Here is a 15,556-nt window from a genome sequence, read left to right as displayed (position 1 = left end):
TAAAACTTGATAGAGGACAACGGCGACCTTGAATCTCCCAGTCTTCTGACCCCACCTCCTGAATGCCGAGATTACAGAATAAGAGAACTTCTAAAGGCACAAAGCCACAAAAACTAAGAGAATGAGAAGGACCAGGAGAGCAGACACCAGTCCTCGGGCTCGGTGGGCAGACAGAGAGTGCACACCGGACACTGGAGCAGGCAGTTGAGAGGGGCAAACCAAGCACTTCCTTGGGGATGTCAGTGACATGAGTTGACACAGCCGAACCCCAGAAATCTGGGACATGGAGACATGAGATGGCTGACAACAGAGGAGAGGACACGGGGTGTAAAACAGGGGGAAAGGTTACACGTTTGGAGGAGGAGCCTGCACCCCAGGTCATTGCCCCTCAGCTGAGCAGTGGGCCGTCCTCCCAGAGAGGCCAAACTGCAGGGTGAGGGAGCCGCGGTCCCAGAAGAGAGCACGAGAAAGCAGGGAAAAATGAGGGGAAGGGCTTAACCCCACAGACTTGAAATTTCACAGACTGATGGTAGACTTCAGACAAATTTGTTTTGAATTCAAACAAGAAAGGGCAAAATCACCACCACCAAGAGCAAGGTCAAGAAAAAATTATGTTAAACGAACAGTACGTCTCGTCCTTCTGGAGCTGCGGGCTAGGAATCCATGAATGCAGGGGTGGGAATCATATTTGCATTGAGATGCACAGACTTTGTGGGTTAGTGTTTTCCCAACAGTATACAGTAGCAACCATTAGTATAGCATTTACTATGTCAGGTTATCCTCTTACTTATGTATTTAACTTTTTATTACATTTATTTATTTTTGGGTGTGTACCATAGCATGTGTGGAGGCCAGAGAACAACTTGTGGGATTTGGTTCTTTTCTTCCATCATGTGGGGCCCATCCCGGGATAAATTTTGTAGCAAGGACCCTTATCCCAGCTAAGCCCTCTTGCTGGCCACACACACACACACACACACACACACACACACACACACACACAGAGCTTCCTTTTTTTTTTAAACACAGGGCCTCACTGTGTATTCCCAGCTAGCCTCGAATTCACTGTGTAGACCGGGCTGGGTTCAGACTCACAGAGATCCACCTGACTCTGCCTCCCAAGATTTAGGATTAAAATATGTGCCACCATGCCTAGCCTTTGAATTTTTATTTATTTATTTAGTGTTTTCAAGACAGGATTTTTCTCTGGTAATAGTCTTGGCTGTCTTGGAACTCACTCTTGTAGACCAGGCTGACCTCGAACTTATAGACATCCACCTGGCTCTGCCTCCCAAGTGCTGGGATCAAAGGCGTGCGCCACCGCCGCTTGGCTAAGCTAACAACCAGAGTCACTGGTTTCACTGTGGCCTCGTCACACCCATGTGACATCGTCCTTTGTCTGATGTGTTCTTCCGCCATGCCACCCCTCCTCTCCCTCTGCAGCTCTCTCTTTCTTCTCCCAGACAGCTGTCCCCACATCTACTGTCATGTCACGCCTGTTCTGTTAGCCTCTCTTTCCCCTCCAGCCCTAAAGATGCAACCCTCCCCTCTCACGTCATCTAGATGTAATTTAAAGCACACAGGAAGGTCTGGGGTCATAGCTCCATGGCCAGGTGACTGCCCACCACACATGAGACCTTGGGTTTAGCCCCAAACACCACGACCCTAAAGAGAAAAAGGTATATAGGACAATATGCATCAATCACATGCCAACAATAAATAAAACACATAGTTCTATATAGGGGACTTGAGCATCATAGATGTTGATTTCCACAGGGGACTTCCCTGATAACAGTGGGGTGCTGGGTAAACAAAGAAAAACTCTTCTCCCTACAAGGTGGAGTGAAGGACAATTTCCCAGTAACAAGCAAAGAAGCACTAAATATTTTTTGATAGAACAACGTGACAATACATTGAGAAACATAACAAGTAACATTAGGAGTGCTGGTTTAATGTAGGGGTGCTAAGTTACCGTCAACAGACAAGGAAGTCAGTAGAGAACAGCTTACACCAGAGTCCTAAGTAAAGTACTGAGTAGAGTACTAAGTGAGCGATGGCATGGTCAGCACATCGACGAACCAGCGTCTCCCACTTTCTGTGAGAACAAAAGTGAGATTATTTGCCCTTTGTGTTCGCGTTTCCACTGACGAGGCGAAAGTAAAGAGAACTCTGAGTGGTACAGCCACGTGAGCGGAAGCATGTCGCAGAGCTGACTGGTACCGCGCCCCCCACACCCACAAAGAGCAAGCTCCGTCAAAGCAACAAAAAGCCTGACTTTTTATCAGCTCTTTTGCCCCCCCTTTGAAGGCGGGTCTCACTATAGTCTGGGCTGGCCTAGAACTCACTATGTGGACCAGCTTAGCCTCTGCCTTCTGGCTGTTGGAATGAAAGTTGTGTGCCAGCAACTTTTTATTAACCTCGAGTCTATGTTTTTTAATATTCCGGGTGGTGGAATGGGATGTGGTATAGGGCATTTCTGCTGCCTGTGGGAAGGTCCTTGTGCTGTGCTTGAATTGAAGGTTAAACTGTTTGATGCATGAAGAGGTATTTTAACTTGGAAGGAAGACTGATGACAGGTTATGGAGGCTCAGACGTGGGTATTCACAGACATTATTCTTACAAATCAAAGGAAGCAAGCTTGTCATCTCAAGTAAAAATAACGGACGGCATTTGTTGCTAATGGGTGAAAAAAAAATGTGTTTTCCAGGAGAAATTAGAAAACTTTTGTGTCTCCCACAGTGACTTTAGGTTTCTTAACTATCTTAAAGATTTTTTAGTTTTTGTTTTTACTGAAATTAATGATTTAACAAAAGAGTGTTGCTTTTTTTGTTTTTATTTTTTCGAGACAGGGTTTCTCTGTGTAGCTTTGGAGCCTGTCCTGGAATTCACTCTGTAGAGCAGGCTGGCCTCGAACTCACAGACATCCACCTGCCTCTGCCTCCCGAGAGCTGGGATTAACAGCTTGTGCCACCCCTGCCTGCCTGAGTTTTGCTTTTTTTTTGTTATTTTGTCTCACCCCCCCCACACCTCCCCCCGTCCCGCCCCATGCCCCCCAAGCTGAGGACCAAACCCAGGGCCTTGTGATTGCTAGGCGAGCACTCTACCACTGAGCTAAATCCCCAACCCTGAGTTTTGCTTTTTTTTAATGACCGATGAGAAATATGTTACTTTTTTGGAAGATCTGTATTCATTTTCCAAAGGACAGATGGAAAATATTGTCCCTGCGGAGTTCAAAATGGTCCACTGGGTTTTTGTTGTTGTTGTTGTTTTTGGTTTTTCGAGACAGGGTTTCTCTGTATAGTTTTGCACCTTTCCTGGAACTCACTTTGTAGCCCAGGCTGGCCTCGAACTCACAGAGATCCGCCTGCCTCTGCCTCCCGAGTGCTGGGATTAAAGGCGTGCACCACCACTGCCCAGCGGTCCACTGGGTTTTAACACCTCGCAGGACAAAAGTTCTTTGGTAGGGTTCGGGTTTCCCACTGCGGCTAACCTTTAGGAAGCTGAAATTGGAAAAGGCTGTGGAACACTTCAGCTTCCAACTCCTTATCAGTCAGAGACTCGCTGACTTCAGCCCAAACAGTGCATTACATTACAGTAAGGTGAGTGCGAAAGCAAATTCGAGAACTGTAAAAATATGTCCAACAGGGCTGGGTAGCACATGTGTGTCACGCATACATATCATACAAACACAAACTAAAGCAATGGCACTCTTCTAGCTAACCTTTTTTTTTTTAATTTGGAAAATAGTTATTTTTCATCAAATTGTTTAGAGTGACATATTTATTATCGTTGTTGTTTTAAAATGAATGAATATTTGAAACATTCTGCAGTTTTAATTTCTAACATGAGATGTAATTATCACTCACAAAAACAAAACTTCCAGACTGGAGACCATAGCTCGGCGACAGAGTGCTTGTTTGGTGTGTTTGATAACCCAAGTTCAATTCCTGCACAGGAAGGGGAAAGGGAGGGGGAGGAGAAGGGGAGGGGTATGTGGAGGGGGGAAAGGAGGGAGGAGGAGGAAGAGGAGGAAGGAGGGGGAAGAGACAACAAAATCCCTCCTTCTAGACCTCAGCGATCTTTAAGATTATAAAGGGCAATATAACAATAAGATTGAGAAGCCCTGGTATAGTGTGAGAAATAAACAGGAAACTCCAAGGAGAATTGAAAGTAGTCTGTGCTATAACATTTGCATTTTTTCTTTTTTCAGGTAGTTTCTCACTGTATGGTCCTGGCTAGCATGGAACTCAATTTGTAAACCAGGGTGGCCTCAGACTCACAACCAGCTGCCTCTGGGGTCATGCCACCACACCCTGACCAGTACTTCAATTTTCACGTTTACATTTTATGTGTATTGGTGTTTTGGTTGCGTGTATATCTTGTTAGTATTCTGACTTTTTTTTTCCCATGAGACAGGGTTTCTCTGTGTAGCTTTGCGCCTTTTCCTGGAACTCACTCTATAGACCAGGCTGGCCTTGAACTCACAGAGATCCACCTGCCTCTACCTCTCCAGTGCTGAGATTAAAGGCGTGCGCCACCATCGCCCAGCTAGTATTCTGACTTCTGATCAGCCCCTTGGAGACTTGCTCAGCGTCCTGATGTAAAGTCCAATTTAAAAGGAAAACCGCCCCTCCCCCTCTCCATTCCCATGAGGTGTGCACCCCCCTCCCCCTCCCTCTCTTCCTCTCTCTTCTTTCTGTGTTTCCCTCTTTCCCTCTCTTTCTCTTCATCTATTATAATAAACTCATTTTCATGTGGGTTGTGAATGAATGTCCACCCGCTGCCACCCCCACCGCCAGCACCACCACCATGCCCACATACCATGCCTCACCTGTACAGCATGTTTTCCCCCAAGCGTGGGACACTCTGGCCCTGGGGTCCCCCCCCCAGCACAATATATCATATCTGTGTACCATGTGTATACCTGGTACTCATGGAGGGTGATGGATCTCCTGAGACTGGAGTTACAGAGGCCTGTAAGCTGCTATGTGAGTGTTGGAAATTTAGCTCAGGTCTTCTGGAAGAGCACACAGTGCTCCTAGCCACTTTACTATCTCTCTAGTGTCTGCATTTGAATTTTTAAGCAATGCATCAGGGTTTCTGGGTTTGTTTTTTGTTGTTGTTGTTGTTGTTTTCTTTTTTCTTTTTTTTTTTTTTTGGTTTTTTTTGAGACAGGGTTTCTCTGTGTAGCTTTGTGCCTTTCCTGGAACTCGCTTTGGAGACCAGGCTGGCCTCGAACTCACAGAGATCCACCTGCCTCTGCCTCCCGAGTGCTGGGATTAAAGGCGTGCGCCACCACTGCCCGGCGTTGTTGTTGTTTTCTAAAACAAAGTAGTTGTTTTCAAACAAGTAAATGCCTTCCATTATATAAACATTACAGGATTGTCTCAATTCTTTAGGTAAGATTTCTCCTTACCAAAGGAGAGTGGAATCATGTCCAATAATTCGATAGCCAGAGGGAGTTAAACGGGGTGGGATCGAATGCCTGAGCCCTTTGTCAGAGATTGTCATCCTTACTCAGACGTCTGGGTGGCTTTAGCCAGGGCCAAAGACCAGTCCCTTTATCTCTGACTTTAACATTGAGATCCACCCAGAAACCTTCCGAAAGGCTGCTGATAACCTACCCAGCTACCCTGCAGACATCGGAGGGTGGGAGAGAGATGTCTGACCTGGGAACTGCCTATGTTAGTGAATGCTTTGGTAGAGACGCTCTCACTCACTCCGGGTTTCCAGAATGCCAATTCTAATACAGCCACAGAAGGGCAGGAGGTGCCCAGCGTGATTCATGACTCAGAAGAAATGAGTCACTGGGTTGGGGAAACAGGGCAGATCTAAACCTACCTTCTACATAATGCAGTCACCTGCCAAGCCTCCTGATTCGGCCAGCTACCAAGCTAGGGAAGGAAGACACTCAAGAAATGCGTTTTCCAGATTTAACTCTCTTTCTGTCTCTCTGTCTCTCTCTGTCTCTTGGCTGCCTATCATTACCAATTACCATTCTACTGTTAGATCACTAGTGCAGCTAAAGCATGCCTTGGGTAAATATTGTGACTTGTCATTTTAGCACGTTAACAAGTTCTAAGTATAATTTGAATGTGCTGGTCTGACTCACCAGTAATAGCGCTCGTTATGGGAGCGATTGCTCAGAGTCCTCTTTTAACCTTGCCCCAGTCCTTCCAAAGTCCCCATCTCACCTTCTATTATTTTGTTAGCCTGCTCCTTTTCCATCCTAGAACCTACAGATGATGTGTAGTTCCATATTTATTTGAAGGTTTGTGTGTTTAACATCTCTTTCCTTAGTTGGATGTGAAAACCACAAGAGCTATCAAGGACTAGAAGCTATGTTATATTTTCAAACAGTTTATGTTCTCCACCACCACCACCTCCTTTCTTTTTAGGTTTTTCAAGACAGGGTTTCTCTGTAGCTTTGGAGCCTGTCCTGGAATTCACTCTGTAGAGCAGGCTGGCCTCGAACTCACAGAGATCTGCCTGCCTCTGCCTCGCAAGTGCTGGGATGAAAGGTGTGCGCTAAGTTCTCTCTTGAAAACTCTGGCTGGTCAGTGAGTCTCGGGGATACCATGTCTCCCCACCATCTCAGCACTGGGGTTACAAAGCCTCACCAGCATTTTTAATGTAGACTCTAGAAGAGGCTCTCAGGCTCTCAGGCTTGTGTGGTGAGCACCTTGCTGACTAAGCCATCTTCCCAGCCTTGTACTGGATTTGTGACATAACTTGTTTTCTTTTTCTTTTTTTTTTTTTGTTTTTTCGAGACAGGGTTTCTCTGTGTAGTTTTGCGCCTTTCCTGGAACTCACTTGGTAGCCCAGGCTGGCCTCGAACTTACAGAGATCCGCCTGGCTCTGCCTCCCAAGTGCTGGGATTAAAGGCGTGCGCCACCACCGCCCGGCCATAACTTGTTTTCAACCTTTACTGTTTACTCCTAAATTAACAAGTTTCAGTCTCCCTTGTCCACTGACTTCGGGGCTTCCACTCATAGGAAGGCAGCGTGTCTGTGGGAGGAAAGACCAAGCTTTAAGGTTATTGAAAATGTGTCAGTTTAGCTGCGTGTGGGGTCATGCATCTTTAATCCCAGCAGTTCAAGGGGCAGAGACAGTCAGAGCTCTAAGTTTGAGGAGGGACTGGTCTACATAGTGAGTTCCAGGAAAGCCAGAGCTACACAGAGAAACATTGTCTTGAAAAAAGAAGCAAGAAAGAAAAGAAAAGAATTCTGTGTGAATTCTTCCAGGGGGGAGCTAGTTGGTAACACAAGAGAAGCACAATGTATCACATTAAGCTGATGTATCCTTTGAAGACACTGAGCCCACCCCTTCCCACTTAGCCACATTTACGTAGAACAAAGTAGACTGAACAAAGAGGAGGAACGCGCAATTCCTGAGCCTGGGCTGACGTTGGATTCTCCATCTCCTCCCCAGTGCTGGGATTATGATCGTGCTCACCATAGCTGGCTCCCAGTATTTTTTATTTTTTTGAGACAGGGTTTCGTATATCCCAGGCTGGCCTCTAACTCCCTACGGAGCTGAGGATGACCTTGTGTTTCTGACCCTCCTGCCTCCCCCTTTTTGAGTTTATCTACTGCTGGGGATCAGAGCCAGGGCTTTGTGCCTAGCAGGCAAAGCTCTACCAGCTGAATTCCATCCCCTAAATTAATATGTTTTAAAGACTAAATTACTGTAGTGAGGGCTCACCTGCCCAAAACTTTAATTGCTTCTCTCTAGAATCTTTTCTTCAATCCCTTGCTTTTATGTCTAAATTACTACACAATTTTTGCTTATTTATTAACGTTATCATTTATTTTCTGTTCTCCTTCACAGAATGTGGTATTTCAGAGAACTGTCCCTTTTCTTAAAAGATTCCCGTGTCCCTGCAACATTTCCTGATACATAGTAATTGTTATTGAAAGAGCAAACAGACAGATTTTCGGGTTTTACTGTCATCAGTTTGGTGTACTGGAATCTTTCTGCGTCGCATGTTTAAAAATAGAATTTATCCCTTTGTTTGTCCACTCTGATTTTTTGGGGATGGGGTGGGGTGAGGAGAGAGTGTATGCGTGCTTCTGTGCTCGCGCAGGTGGAGGCCAGAGGTCAAATAGTAGGTGTCTTCCTCAGTTCCTCTCTGCCTACATAGTTGTTTGTTTGTTTGTTTATTTGTTTGTTTGTTTGTTTGTTTATTCAGGACAGAGTTTCCCATTGGCCTGGAACTCACAGACTTGATACGGGGTTGATACGGGTGGTGTGGCTGGCTAGCACCCACCAGAGGTCACTTTGTTCCATCTTCCCAGCCCTGGGACCACAGCATACTACCATGCCTAGGTTAGTACCGAGGAGCCAAACTCAATCCCTCAGGTTTACGACACATTTTTACCAAATGAGCTGTCCCTGGACCCTGCTAGGTCACATCTTCTAGAATGGACTCTCTTCTGTTTGCTCCCGGGGGAGCCGTCTCCAACTTGATTTTCCTGAGCTGTTTGAAACCCTGGCCTGTTCAGGACTCTCCAGCTCTGATTACAGGAGACAATGGTTTCTGGTGATTGCTGGGGAAAGGCCGTGGAGATTTCAGCTAGGCAGACACTGTGTACCAGAAGTGCCTCAATCCTCCTGGCTATTGTTAGCTATCTGGGCCACTGCCCGGTCCCTCCAGAACACGCTTGCTGCCTTGGCCCCTGTATGCAGGGCTACGCTTGGTGCTCAGCCCAAGCAGAGAAAGTGGGAAGCCCTGACCCACACAGCTGCACCAAATGTAGTCCCAGGTTAATCACGCTGACTGCCTGAGTCCTCTCCTAGTCGCTGGGTCTTTCCCCTGAGTCTGGAGCATGCCCGGAAGAGACCCTAGTACCTAGGCCATCTTTCCTATGATTTGGATATGTTGTTTCCTTGCCAGTCAGGGTTCTGCCTAATATGTCAGTGAAGCTTCAGGTTTCCTTGACCTTCTAAGGCTTCATTACTGTATATTCAGGAGGTTGTGTTATTTATCTTTAAACTCACAAAACTGGCATCTGTCTTCTACATGGGATTTCTACATAACGGTCACCATTCTGATCAACAGGTAAGCAAGGGACGACAGGACAGAGGCAAAAAGAAAGACCATGTGAACAAAACTGTAGCTAAACTTTCGTCAATCAGCAGTTGGGGAACGAGGGAAGTCTCCCGAATGAGAACATTTTGTGAATTCAGCAAGGCTGTGAAAGTCAATTGTATTTCTACACACGACAAATACAACATGCCATTTTTTAAATGATACCATTTATAGTTGTTGCATAAAAAAAAATGAAACTCAGTCAGGCGGCGGGGGCTTTCATCCCAGCACTTGGGAGGCAGAGGCAGGAGGATCTCAGTGAGTTCAAGGTCAGCCTGGTCTACAGAGTGAGTTCCAGGACAGCCAGGACTGTTACACAGAAAAACCCTATGTCAAAAAACCAAACAAGAAAAGAAAAAAAAAAAGGAAAAGAAAAGAAAAAGAAAGAGGAAGAAAAAAAAGAAATACCTGTGAATAAAGGTTACCAAAGATTTGGTAAGACCGACAGAAATGATTTGAAATCTTTACTAAGATAACGTCACAGGCCTGAGAGGCCGCTCAGTGGGGTGACTGCCTTGCACACGGCTTAGGTTCCATTCTCAGTAACACATTCTCTCCTGTAATCCTTGTACTCAAGAGACATGGGGAGGAGGGGAGGAGGGGAGGAGGGGAGGAGGGGAGGAGGGGAGGAGGGGAGGAACTCCAGAGGTCAGCCTGGGAGTTCCGGGACAGTGGGAACTGCAAAACCCTGTTCCAAAAAATCTAAAGTCCAAACCAAACAAAACAAATTCGTTAAAGGATACCTAAGGAAATGGAAAAATACACTGTGTCTTCGACATTAAAGCCTTCTTTTCTGAGACAGGGTTTAACCACATAGCCCAGACTGACCTGAAGCTACTCTGTAGCTCAGGGGGATCTGGAATTCGGGGGTCCTTCCTGGTCCTTCGGCTTCACCCTCCCACGTAGCTGGGATGACAGGCCTGCTCTGCCAAGCTCAGCTAATGTCCAGACTACTTTAAACATCTTACAAAAAAGAAAAGACTAAGCAATTCCATAGACTAATAAGAACACCTAGGGCCAGCAAGATGGCTCCGGGCTAAAAGCGTTTGCTGACAAGCCTGAAGGCCTGAACTCTGTCCCAGGAACCCGCATGGTGGAAGGAGAGAACTGACTCCTGCAAGTTAATCCTCTGACCTCCATATTCACACCATGGCGTAGGAATACACAAAGTAAATAAATAAATACAGCTAAAAAATGAAACAACTAAATAATATGAGACAGCACTTCATACCCATTATAATGGTTAAACTGGTAGCGTCGATACCGGCAACGATGCAGAATATCCAAAATCCTTACATTATTTTGGTGAGAACATAAGTCAGGACAATTCTTTGGGAAAACAATTTGCTGCTATTATGGAGTTGTAGTTACACATCCACTGCCTACAGTTCCATCCCTACCCACACTAACCTAACAGGCAAAACTCATCCGTGGGATATATTGGAAGTATATACCATTATTCGTGTGGGAAAAAACACTGAACAAACCAGATGTACACGGGTAACACAACAATCTAGCCACATGATAACATACTGCACAGCAATGGAAATGAGTGAATAGTTATAGATACTTAAGGAAGCAAAGTCACGGAGCAAAAGAATATCGACAGTCTCATTGAATTCATCTAGTTTCGGTGCCTGTCCTGGATCTTGCTCTGTAGCCCAGGCTGGCCTCAAACTCACAGAGATCCTCCTGGCTCTGTGTCCCGAGTGCTTGGATTAAAGACGTGTGCCACCACCGCCTGGCACATTCATCTAAAATTTTTACAAGACAGACTTGCTATACACTTAATTTTTTAAAAAGTTAATACTTACACATTGTGTGTGTGTGTGTGTGTGTGTGTGTGTGTGTGTGCGTGCGCGTGCGCGGGGGGTGGGGGTGGGGTGGGGTGGGGTGGTATGCACGTGCTATAGTGTGTGTATGGAGGTTGGAGGATAACCTGCAGGAGTCAGTTCTCTCCCTCCACCCTGCGGGCTCTGCAGATCAAATTCTGGTTGTCAGCCTTGGTGGCAAGCACCTTCACCTGCCCAGCCATCTCGCTGACCCCTAACTTTTTTTTTTTTTTCAGTTTTTAATTATAGACAGAGTAGACATGCACGCATTGCTAGACGTCATCAATTATCAACAAGTTACCAGCAGCTTGTTAAAATACAGTCGCTGGCCTCATTTGAAGACCCTGACTCAGGGGCTCCTGGGTATATATAGCCTATGAAGTTGCCTGTCTGTTTAGTCCTGGGTGATGCTCGTGCTGCTGGTCCAGTGAGCCACTCTGCCTGCTGTAGAAGCTACCTGAAGCTGTCCTCTTTTGCTTCAAAACCATCTTACTCTCACTCCTCATGGTTCGGCTCGGTCAGTTTGTCTAGTTTTTTTGTTTTGTTTTGTTTTCCGAGACAGGGTTTCTCTGTGTAGCCCTAACTGTCCTGGAACTTGCTCTGTAGACCAGGCTGACCTCAAACTCAGAGATCTGCCTGCCTCTGCCTCCTGAGTGCTGGGATTGAAGGAGTGCGACACCGCCGCCTGGGGGCATTCTACTTTTAAGCAATGTCCAGGAGTAGCAATAAGGAAACCTAACAACCATAGCAGGTACTGATAGCTATAAAGAAGTACACACGTGTGGCCTTAGAAGTCTGTGTACAGGCAGACACGGAGGGACTCAGCTGTACATTCCAGGGCAAAGACTCTGGAGTCGGGACACAGGAAGGCATCAGGGCCACCTGCCATGAATTCCTGCAGACTTGTCCATCCGCAGCTACTGCCCCAGTGATGCCATTTTCTAAGACTCCAAATGAGACTCTGCCCAAGCTTAACAGGCTTTCCAGAAATGCTAGTTTCAGCGAGATAGGATCTCGCTTCTGCTGAGAGATCTCAGCACCATTAACTTGGAAACCAAGAATATAAGCACAGATGTGTTTTCAGCTTGCTAAGCTGAAGTTACATGAACGTGGGTAAAATACTGATAACACACAGCCACCCGGAGACAGCCGCCCAGCACACTGTTTTCTTTCTGACCATAATACTCCTATTTTACAAGCTGAAATGACTTATTATTTTACCTTTTTTTTTTTTTTTTGAGACAAAGTCTTAGGCTGCCCTGGAACTCATTATTTTGACCAGAAAGATGAACATTTAATCATTCTTGCCTCTACCTCCCAAGTTCTAGGATTACAGGTCTGCACCACCCATGCCTGGTTTATGCTCTGTTATGGATTGAACCTGGGGCCTGACATCTGTTAGACAAGCACTCTGTCAGCCGAGGTACATCCCCAGCTCAACTGTGATGTGTTGTTAGAAGACCCCTATGGATGAGAAATCTGTGTTGCTGGGCCCTTTGAGATGTTCCAGGGACTTTAGTGCTGCAACAAGCAGGTTTCAGGAGCTCTCTGCTCAACTCTTTTAAGCCTGACCATACTGATTTTATCTTTTTTTTTTCAGAGCTGAGGACCAAACCCAGGGCCTTGTGCTTGCTAGGCAAGTGCTCTACCACTGAGCTAAATCCCCAGCCCCCTGATTTTATCTTAAAAGTGCGTGTGTATGTGTGTGTGAGAGAGAGGGAGAGACAGAGACAGAGAGAGACACAGAGAGAGGGGAGTGGATTTGGGGGAATTTTTTTCTGGGGGAGTTGCTGTTGGGGAAAGTTGGAGACCGTTTTCCATTGTAGCCCTGGATTCCGTCACTGTGTGACCAGTCCCTTTATAACACTAGGGAAAGACATCACTCCCTCCATCCTTTTAGGTTAGATCGACTTGGTCTATATAAGGCACAGGGGTTCTGCAGCAGACTTTTCCCAGTGTCCAGGCTAACTCTTTGGATGTTCTAATTCCTTTGAGACAGGGTCTCAATACACGTGTAGCTAAGGATGACCCATGAATTCCCCATCCTCCTGCCTCCACCTCTGGAGTGCTGGGACAAGGGGTTCAACACCACGGGCCTGACTCTGTCTGCATTTCTGACTGAGGACTGTGCCCTTTCCAGCCCCTCAGACTCAAAGCTCATCGACATCCTCTACAAACCCGCTGTTTCTTCCACTTGGCCAGTCCTGGTCCATGATGACTTTTGTTTTGTTTTCCAGGCACTCAGCTTCAAACTTGTGGAAGAATTTAGTCAGTGTGTGTGTGTGTGTGTGTGTGTGTGTGTGTGTGTGTGTGTGTAGGTATATATATACACGCTTGTGGAAGCCAGAGGTTAACATCAGGTGTCATTCCTTAGTTTCTCTCTCTCTCTCTCTCTCTCTCTCTCTCTCTCTCTCTCTCTCTCTCTTCCAGTTTATTTTTTTTATATTTTCATTCAATGTGTTTTGGTCATATAAAGCCTCCCATTTCCCTTCAGACTCCGTCCAGACCACCTTCTCTGCCTTACCTCTCTCCTGACTTCATGATCTCTTTTCACCTCTCCCCAAGTCCACCTGTGCTGCCTTTCTGCGCACAGGTGGACTATGCCGGTTACTGGAGCGTAAGCACCCTACTATGCACCAGGGAGCCCCCAGGAGCACCTTGCTGCCTCCCCAGCACAATATTACCCAGGCTTTTCAAATGGAGTAGTTTCTGAAATCATCCCTCCCATCTCGTCAGTCATGGGGTTCAGCTTCCTCTCAACACTAGTCTCTGGCACCCTCTCTTCTCCTTCTCCTGGCATGCACCCACCCCTCAGGAGTATCTGGTGCCTGGGACACCCTCCACGGCTTCTCCAGAAGACTCAGCACTCCACCCTTTCCTGATCTAACCCAGCCTTCTGGAATCATCCTCCCGAAATGGCCCCTTTCACCTTGCACACACAACCTTAGACGGTTTCCAGTTGGTTCTAGACTTTCCTTTCCAGGCCCTTCAGAATCATCTGGCTCCATTCTCCTTTCTGGGTAGGTCAGTCTCCTCCCCGTCAGATAAAAATATTACAATGCCCACATCTGTAGCCTGTGAACAGGTCTCCTTGGTGGGAAAGGATTCATCCTTTGCAGTTGCCTCTGGGCTTTTTCACTTGCTTTTTCTACCCCCCTCCACCCCCCCCATCCCCCCACCCCCGCTCCCACTCCAGGGTCCAAAGCTTGCTTTGTCCTGCACTCCAGGCAGGCATGCTGATGTCTCTTTTGAACTACGACTGAATCCTGTACTTCTTTTTCTTTTTTTAAAGGTAGTCTCATGGAGCCTAGTCTAGCCTCAAACTTACTATGTAGCTAAGGCTGACCTTGAACTTCTGACCCTTCTACCTTCCAAGTACTGATTATAGGCGTGTGTCACTATGTCTGGTTTCATGTGGGGCTGGGGACCAAACTCAAGCGTCCCCAGCCCTACTCCTTGTACAGCCCTTATTATATGATATACTGCAGCGTTCTGATTACACGTCTGATTTCTGTACTCGATTATGAGTTGCCCTCTCACAATGGTTTAGATGTGGTTTTAAAACAGGGTCACTAACCTCCTATAGCTCACTGCTTTGAACTCCTGGGGAACAGCTTTAGTGACTCACTAGGTGTTTGTCGAATAATGAGTAAGTCCATTTCAAACTAGCTCCTGTTTGGTCTTCAAAGTTCAACAACTACAATGCCTCTACCACAGCTTTCTTCAGCTTTCCTGGTTCTCAGCCTGAGAACATATGGGTCATTACTATAGAAATTAGGATGACTGCTTTAATTGGATTTCAACCTCCCAGAAGGCATAGCGTGTGTGTGTGTGTGTGTGTGTGTGTGTGTGTGTGTGTGTGTGTGTGTATATAGTTTTTTTGAGACAGGGTTTCTCTGTGTAACTTTGCGCCTTTCCTGGAACTCGCTCTGTAGCCCAGGCTGGCCTCGAACTCACAGAGATCCACCTGGCTCTGCCTCCCGAGTGCTGGGATTAAAGGCGTGCGCCACCACCGCCTGGCGGCATTTATATTATTTGTATATTTGTGTTGACAATGGTGTGAGCAAATTAAAAACTAAACAAATATTGCTTTCTGAGTAGACTTGTATAAACTCTGTATGAATGAAACAGCGATAGCTGATAGCTGACCAGGAAAATTATAGTTTTCTTCACACAATTGCAGTCTGGGAATTCAGTACAAGTTCATTCAGAAATGAGTGTAATGAATTCCCACAGGTCTCCCGGCCTCAGAACAGTTGTTGGTATAGACATGAACTCTACCAGTAGAGGAATTCTTCCCTGGTAAATTTAGTATTGTTTCACAGAAGCCACATACACGACTCTCACTTGGTGTGCGCATACACGTTTTGTGTGTGAGCACGAGTGTACGCGTGTTCACATGTGTGTGAGTTCATGCTCATGCATGGGGTCAGGGGGAGGTTGAAGTCACATCAGATGTCTTCCTCTATTGCGCTCCACTTTATTTACTGAGGCGAGGTCTGTTCTGAACATGGAGCTCGCCCATTCCATCTAGGCTAGCTAATTAGTATACCTGCGAATCCTGCATTCACGTGGGTCCTGGAGAGCTGAACTCTGACCCTCAGGTCTTCACTGTAGTCCACTGAGCTACCTC

General features: G+C 46.4%; 1 protein-coding gene across 1 annotated transcript in view; it reads right to left on the bottom strand.

Annotated features, from left to right (window-relative positions):
* The window catches only part of Mypn (myopalladin), a 74,427-nt gene that overhangs the window by 55,424 nt on the left and 3,447 nt on the right, over nucleotides 1-15,556 (bottom strand). The window lies entirely within an intron of this gene.

The sequence above is a fragment of the Peromyscus eremicus genome, chromosome 16_21, assembly GCF_949786415.1.
Source record: "Peromyscus eremicus chromosome 16_21, PerEre_H2_v1, whole genome shotgun sequence".
Taxonomy (NCBI): domain Eukaryota; kingdom Metazoa; phylum Chordata; class Mammalia; order Rodentia; family Cricetidae; genus Peromyscus; species Peromyscus eremicus.
Note: the sequence above shows the minus strand (reverse complement) of the source record. Positions and strands in the feature narration are given on the sequence as shown.